Genomic DNA, 7,056 nt, shown 5'->3' on the forward strand with positions numbered 1-7,056 from the left:
ACAAATAACTTTATTTCGCTTGAAATATGGTACAAGAGGTGTTAATTAAAAGACAAGATTGGTTCACATATTTCACCATCATCTGGCATGCAAAATGCCATAAATTACAATTATTATTTTTTATATTACAATCAAAATGTCACCTGATTTATTATTGAATTACCTTAGGTTTCAGTAACGATGACATCATTGGAAGGTATCCACGTGTCCCTCTTGAAAAGATTCTTTGAACTGGACTGCAGTCTTTTTTTTAGGTGTATTCCTGAGGCAAAGTAAACTATACCAAAAATCGTACTTGTTGTCAGCTGATTTCAGAAGTAACTTCTTTGCTATTTAACTGTGGCTTCTGCTTTTCCATTACCTTGAGGGTGGTTGGGTGATGACGTCATGTGATCTAAACTCCATTCTCTAGAGAAGTCGTTGAAGGCCCGATTTACCACTATTTCTGGTACGCCATGACGTGAAAAGTTCTTTTTTACAATTTTCTAAGACTGAATTAGCAGATAAGTCCTTTAGTAAACAAATTTCAAAGATGATCTACTGTAATAAGGGTTTTTTAATTGTTTACCCATGTGTGTAAAGAAAAACACATCCATAGATACCAACTGAAATGGATAATCTGGTATTTGATGACTCTGCATTGGTAGCTTACTAGGGAAGTTTGTTTACTAAGGAGCAAATTTAGTACATGTAGTGCAGTTTTTAACTGTTTCTTTTATGTCGGTTGATATAGATGGCCAAAATACTGCATCTTTAGCTAATTTTAACATGTTTTCTATGCCAGAATGAGCTTTTGTGTAATTTTAGTAAGATATGTTTTCTATAATTTTCAGGAATTAGAATAGATTGATTTTTTAATATCAGCTGTTCATGAATTATCAACTCATTTTTTAAGCTATAGAATTGTTTTAATTCATCTGGGACGTCTCTAATGAATTGAGGCCAACCTTCTGAAATATAGAGTCTTAATTTAGTATAATTACTATCAGCTCTTGAGGCCTCTGATATTTCTTTCAGACATCCTTGAGATATAGGTAGGTCCTGGATTGGGTTAATGTTGGCTATAATTTTAAAAATCTTGTAATCAGTCCCTTTTTCTATGTCATCGCAATCAACATAAAATCGAGACAAAGTATCAGCTATGACATTATCATTTCCAGAAACGAATTATAGCTCTAATTGATATCGTTGCAACATTAAGAGCATTGCCTGCAGTCGTTTAGGAGCATTCAACAGAGGTTTTTTAAATATATTGAGTACCTAACGGTTTGTGATCCGTTTTGATTATAGTTCTTTATTTCCAACAATCAATTGGTCAAATATTTTGCAAGCAAAAACTGTGGCAAGAAGTTTCAATCTGCGCATTTTTTTTCTCTGTGTTTGTCAGGGTCCTTGATGCATAAGCCACCGGTTGATTGTCTTGAAAAACCGCTGCTCCCAATGCTGCCTCACTGGAATCGCATTCAATTAACAGTGGTTTATTCCTATCAAAATATTTTAGTCTTTTTCATTGCTTATAAGTGATTTTAGTTTTTTTAATTATTTTTAAGCATTTTTACACCAGTTCCATTCAGATTTGCCTAGGGTCAGATGTTTAAGATACGAGTATATAGTTTCATTACTTAAATTTGGAATGAAACGGCTCAAGTATGTTATTACACCCAAGAATCTATGTAGTTCTTTTTTGTTAGAAGGGCATGGAATGTTTAATATATCCTGCACCTTTGCAGGGTCTGGTTGGAGACCTTCATTAGTAAATAAGTGGCCATAGTGTTTCACAGAATTTTGTAGTAATTTCATTTTATTTTTATTCAGTTTACAATTGTTTTGAATTAATCTCTGCATTAAATTTTCTATGTTTCTGTTATGATCCAGTGTAGCTTCATCTACAGTATCTCCGACCCCATAAACCAATAGATCATCCACCAATACTTCCACTCCAGACATCCCTTGAATTATCTCATACATTTTCATTTGGAAATAATCTGGGGAGGATGGTATGCCAAAAGGTAAAACTTTTGCAGCGATATTTACCAAATGGTGTCCAGAAAGTGGACAGTTCCCTACTGGCTTCAAATAGTTTTTGATGCCAGAAACCCTTTTTAACGTCTACTGTAGTGAAAACCTTTGCCTTACCTAACTCAGGAAGTATTTCATCTACTGTAGTAAATTGGTAGTTTGGCCTCTTAATTGCTTTGTTACGAGGTATTGGGTCCAGACAAATCCTATAATTATCTTTTTTTTAAAATGTAATCATTATATGTTGCTTATCCAATTTGTATGTTTTTCTTCTTTAGTAATGATGCCCTGTTGTTCTATTCTAGATAATAGCGTTAATTCTTCTTTTAGAGGTTTCCGGAGAGCTACTGGTACCCGACGTGCCTTCTGAATTACAGGGGATACCGATTCATCAATTTCAAGGTTGACTTCTCCTGAAAAACTACCCTGGCTATGAAAAAACACTGTCATATTTTTAATGATGTTAAAGAGTCTCACTATTTTTTCAACTTATTTTCTTACAAAATTTAACTAAGCCCATTTTTGTACAGGCACTGCAGGACAAGAGAGGAATGTGTGGTATGTGTACTACTTGAAATGTTATATTGTATGTGGACTGTTTCCCTACAACTTGAACTTTGAACACAATGTCTATCTGTCCATGGATAAATATATTATTGCCACCAAACCTATATAACACCTTATTAGACGGCCTCATATGTTTTTTTACAATTTCTTTACCCATCATGTCTTCTAAATTTTTTAAACCAACCAAACATTCATCAGCTGCAGTGTCCAACAATCATTTTGAGGTTTTCCACATATATTTGCATTTGTATTGCATTGCAGTACACACTGCCATTTGTGTTTGTGTTTTTTCAGTCCCAATTTTTTGATCATAGGATGGAGTCTTTAGAATCTGAAGAAGAGAATAATTCTGGAAGTGTCTGTGTGTTCGTAACTTCGTTAATTTTATTTTTTAATTTTTTCTTGCAAACTTTGTCCGAGTGGTTTTTCCCCTTACAATTCTTGCATTTTTTGCCCCAAACCGGACAAAGACTTTTTCTGAACTCATGCTTAGAGCTACAAAACTTTAAATAATAATTTAAATAATTTTCTTACAGAATGAGTTTTGTCTGCAATTTTTTTAATTGATTCCGTATCACATGATGCAAATTTTCATTTGATGTTCTGTGAGCTCAGAGGCTTTGCAAATATTAACTCAGCGTTAAATTTTCGCGTTTTAGCAGTTTCTTGTTTAAGGAAAGATCTTTTGTACCAAACACTATTTCATCTCGCAGCAAGTAAATCTTTGTAATTGCAGTTCTCTATCAGTCTGATGATCTCGGTATAAAACATCAAATGATTCTTCTCCTTGATTTCTAGAAAGAAAAACATCTATTGTAGATGATTTTTTTTTTGTATCATCTTTGAGCTGATGACATTTAAAATTTCTTCACATGACTTCATGCTAACATTTATACCAAAGTTGTTATATATTTTTTTAATGCATCTTCTCCTAGTACACTAATTAGGATGCTTATTTTCCGGCTTTCTTGTTCTGCAGACCACTTGTCCATTTCTGTGGCGCGGCAATAATTGTTCCATGCTGCTTTGAATGTAGTGAATGCTTCTTCCGGATCGATATTTGACTTAAGAGGAGCAGGCCGAGGTACATTTACCATTTGCGAGGTATATGTAGAAGATGAAGCGGCTGAAACGGTTTGCCGAGTGCTCATTATGCTCAGTTGTTGCTGCATAGTTTGTAGCATCTGCTCTTGTTGGTGTACTAGCTCTCCGAGGCTTTCCTTTGTGCAGGTTTTCACGCTGCCACCATGTTAATTAAACAACTTTATTAGTGAATCGAGTTTAATTATTTACAAGAAACTAGCTCAACATCACTGAAGTGTCACTCGCATCGCCAAATGCGCGGGGAAACGTCATCGAGACTTTTAGCTGTCAAACCTTACTTTTTCTAATCAAATCAATGTGGCAAGCCTGAGGCATTATGTCAACACTATCCCTCTCTCTCTCTAACCTTCCTGACCATTGGTTATATATACAATAGATTTTTTACCTGCAGTCTCGCTAAAGGGGTCCCTATCCGAGGTCATGTGTGACGTTGACCCACTATCAAGGATGAAGACCTGGGAGTCTTGACTGGATGCTGCATTAGCCGAAGCAAACATGGAATGCAGTCCCTTCTGATCTTCCCTCTTCTTCTAAAATCATTTCTTGATGTTGTGGCCGGTCCTCTTGCAGAAACTGCAGAAAAGCGGATTCTTCTTCTTTTTATTAACATAATATGACGTCGAGACTTCTTTGCCATTGCGCCGATGCTCCTCCTGTAGCAGGTGCATCCGGACTAGTTTGCTTGTAAGCTTGCCTGTCAGACAGGCTGTCTCCAAACCGGATACTAGGTTGTCAAACTCCTGTGACAGGCCGCTTAGCAGGATCTCCGCAACCTCATTGTCTTCAATGATTTTACCGATATCCGCCAGTTGCTGCACTAGCCGCATTACTGCCTCAATGTACTCTGACATTCCTGTGGCGACGTCTTTACGGGGTTCATGGTATAGCTTCGCAATATACCTACAACTATCGCCATATACAAGTTTAATAATATGATCATCAGATGAACACTGTTCGTGAACTTTAGACATAACTCTTAGATCATTTAATCTCGTTTACTATCACATACCCTCAAGTTGGATATGTAAGGAAATCGGGCTTCCGCCCACTGGCCTCCCAACAAATCCCCTTACAGCCAGCCCAAACCACCAGAACCAACACACGGTTCAATACAAAGGTTTGATTACATTTAGTTACTATGAAAGCTCAACAAGCAATCTTGTCATACAAACTTTACTTATCACGATTAGTGTTATTCTCTTGATCATATTGCTTTATAACGGACATTAGATATGTAAGGAAAAGTTTAAGGAACTCACCAGTGATTGTTCTCTTACTGGATGCACTAACGTAATGTGCAATTTCTTTCCTATCCTCCTTACATACTCTTTATTCAAGTTAATGTCCTATTCCGTTATCAGTCCCGCCTTATTTTCGACTGTTAAAATTCAAACTAGTGACAGCTGTCAAGTGCCATAAAATAATTACTTTATTATACTGCCAGTGTTACCAATACAATGTCAATTACAGTTTAAGGTTAGCTCACCTTTAAGTAGCCGCGACAATTCCGCTGTACTGTTTGTATTCAATCTTGTGGAGTTGTCTGAGTAATAAAACCTTCCTGTATAAACCCTTCGGTTTAAATGTGTTCGCTAACTTCTGCCAGGCTTCTTTTGCAGTCTTTGCATCACGCACATATTGATAGAGAGTCGGTTTAATTGAGAGGCAAATACGAGCCAGGGCGCGGCTGTCTGTGGTAGCATCAGTATTGGTGCCGTCGATGCACTTCCACATTCCATCCAGGGTCAGTAACATTTGCATAGCAAATTTCCAGTTTACATAATTACTTATACCTTCCACTTTCTTAACGGGGATATTTGTCGTAGTTTCCGTCTTAGACATAATCTTAAATTGTGGCTGGATTTGGGTATCGATGTGTTTGCACGAGGGGATTAGTGCAAACTTATAACCTCAAAAAATATTCGTGTGATTTACCTTGTTGGTATAATTGTTGAGCAATCACACGGCGTTGGGATTTCTCTGGGCACTCAAAACCTGTTAGCAAGAACAATTGCGCTGTGGGCTGCGTCGCCGTGCGATATACTTACCAGAGGGCTATTCGTATGAGGTGTATGTCGAAAACAAAAAAATGCAAATCCAGCCAATGTAGATCTTTATATCATATTAATAATATACTTCCACATTGTGAGGCAAAAATTAAGTATGACATTAGAAGATGGACACTGATTATATATTAAGACTAATAAGATGCACCATAGCACTCGTGGTTATTTTTGACAAGTGAAGACAACAGACTAGATAAAAGAGAGTGCAAAGGATGAGCTGTCACAGACAATGCTAATGTGGGGAGTACACATAAAATCTAACACAGACATATCGTTATGTTCCGTGAAATCCACTCGATGCAGTTTCCTCAGCAATAATACGCGTCGATACAAGCCACGTCTTCAAATATAATAGGTAATTTCTTCCATACCTGCTTTACAGAAGCAAAGTGGTAGATTTTTTTTGACATTCATAAGTGCTTCTTATAGCCTAAGTTGAATAAAGATATTTTGACTTTGACTTTGACAAAGGTACCAAGGTACCATAATCTAGGAAATTCTTGTGTTTCTGATGTCTACTATCTAGTTTTTTCAGCAGACTGCCTTTTGAGGTCTATGATTAAGTTCCTGACTTGTACCTATTAGGTCTACAGGCCTCATATTACCAGCGGCATCATCTGTCTCACTTGATGGTTGGATAATTTGCCTTGGTTTTTGATCAGCTTCAATCGTCTCGGCTAATCACGAACACCAGCGTCTTCTAGTTCGTATGATAAGGATGAGATACTGATCTTAACTCTATGTTCGCAAATGTAACCGTCTCCGCCGTACAATCTTTAGTTTCTCTGACTTTCCAGACTGTTTTATTCCCATCAGATTTAATCTTAACTAGATCTCCGGGTCTTGGAACTCATCATCATCATACATGTCAGCCGAAAGACGTCCACTGCTGGACATAGGCCTCTGAAAGGCTCTCCACTCAGACCACGAGGCATCCACCGCGATCTCGCGATCTTAAAAGGTTGTCGTTTTTGGTAGGTAGACAAACTGCCGCTGATTAACTATAGTACCCCCTGCCCCGCCGTTATCATGGCCGCTACCGGAGCCAGGAATAGTATGGCCGCTGGGGACTAGGGGGGGTCTGAGCTGATTTTGTGGGTTCATTTTTATTATTTTTTTATCTTACTACCCTTGGGGGCAAAATGCCTTAGTCGCCACGCTTGGCAGGCGGGTTGGCGACCGCAGTTATACCAGATAGTTCGCGGAGGACGCTGCTACCCGTGCCCATCCTCCGGTTTATCCCTTAGTCGCCTCTTACTTAAGACACCTACGGGAAGAGATGGGGTGGTGCAATTCTCGA

Source organism: Choristoneura fumiferana, chromosome 2 (assembly GCF_025370935.1).
Source record: "Choristoneura fumiferana chromosome 2, NRCan_CFum_1, whole genome shotgun sequence".
Lineage (NCBI taxonomy): Eukaryota > Metazoa > Arthropoda > Insecta > Lepidoptera > Tortricidae > Choristoneura > Choristoneura fumiferana.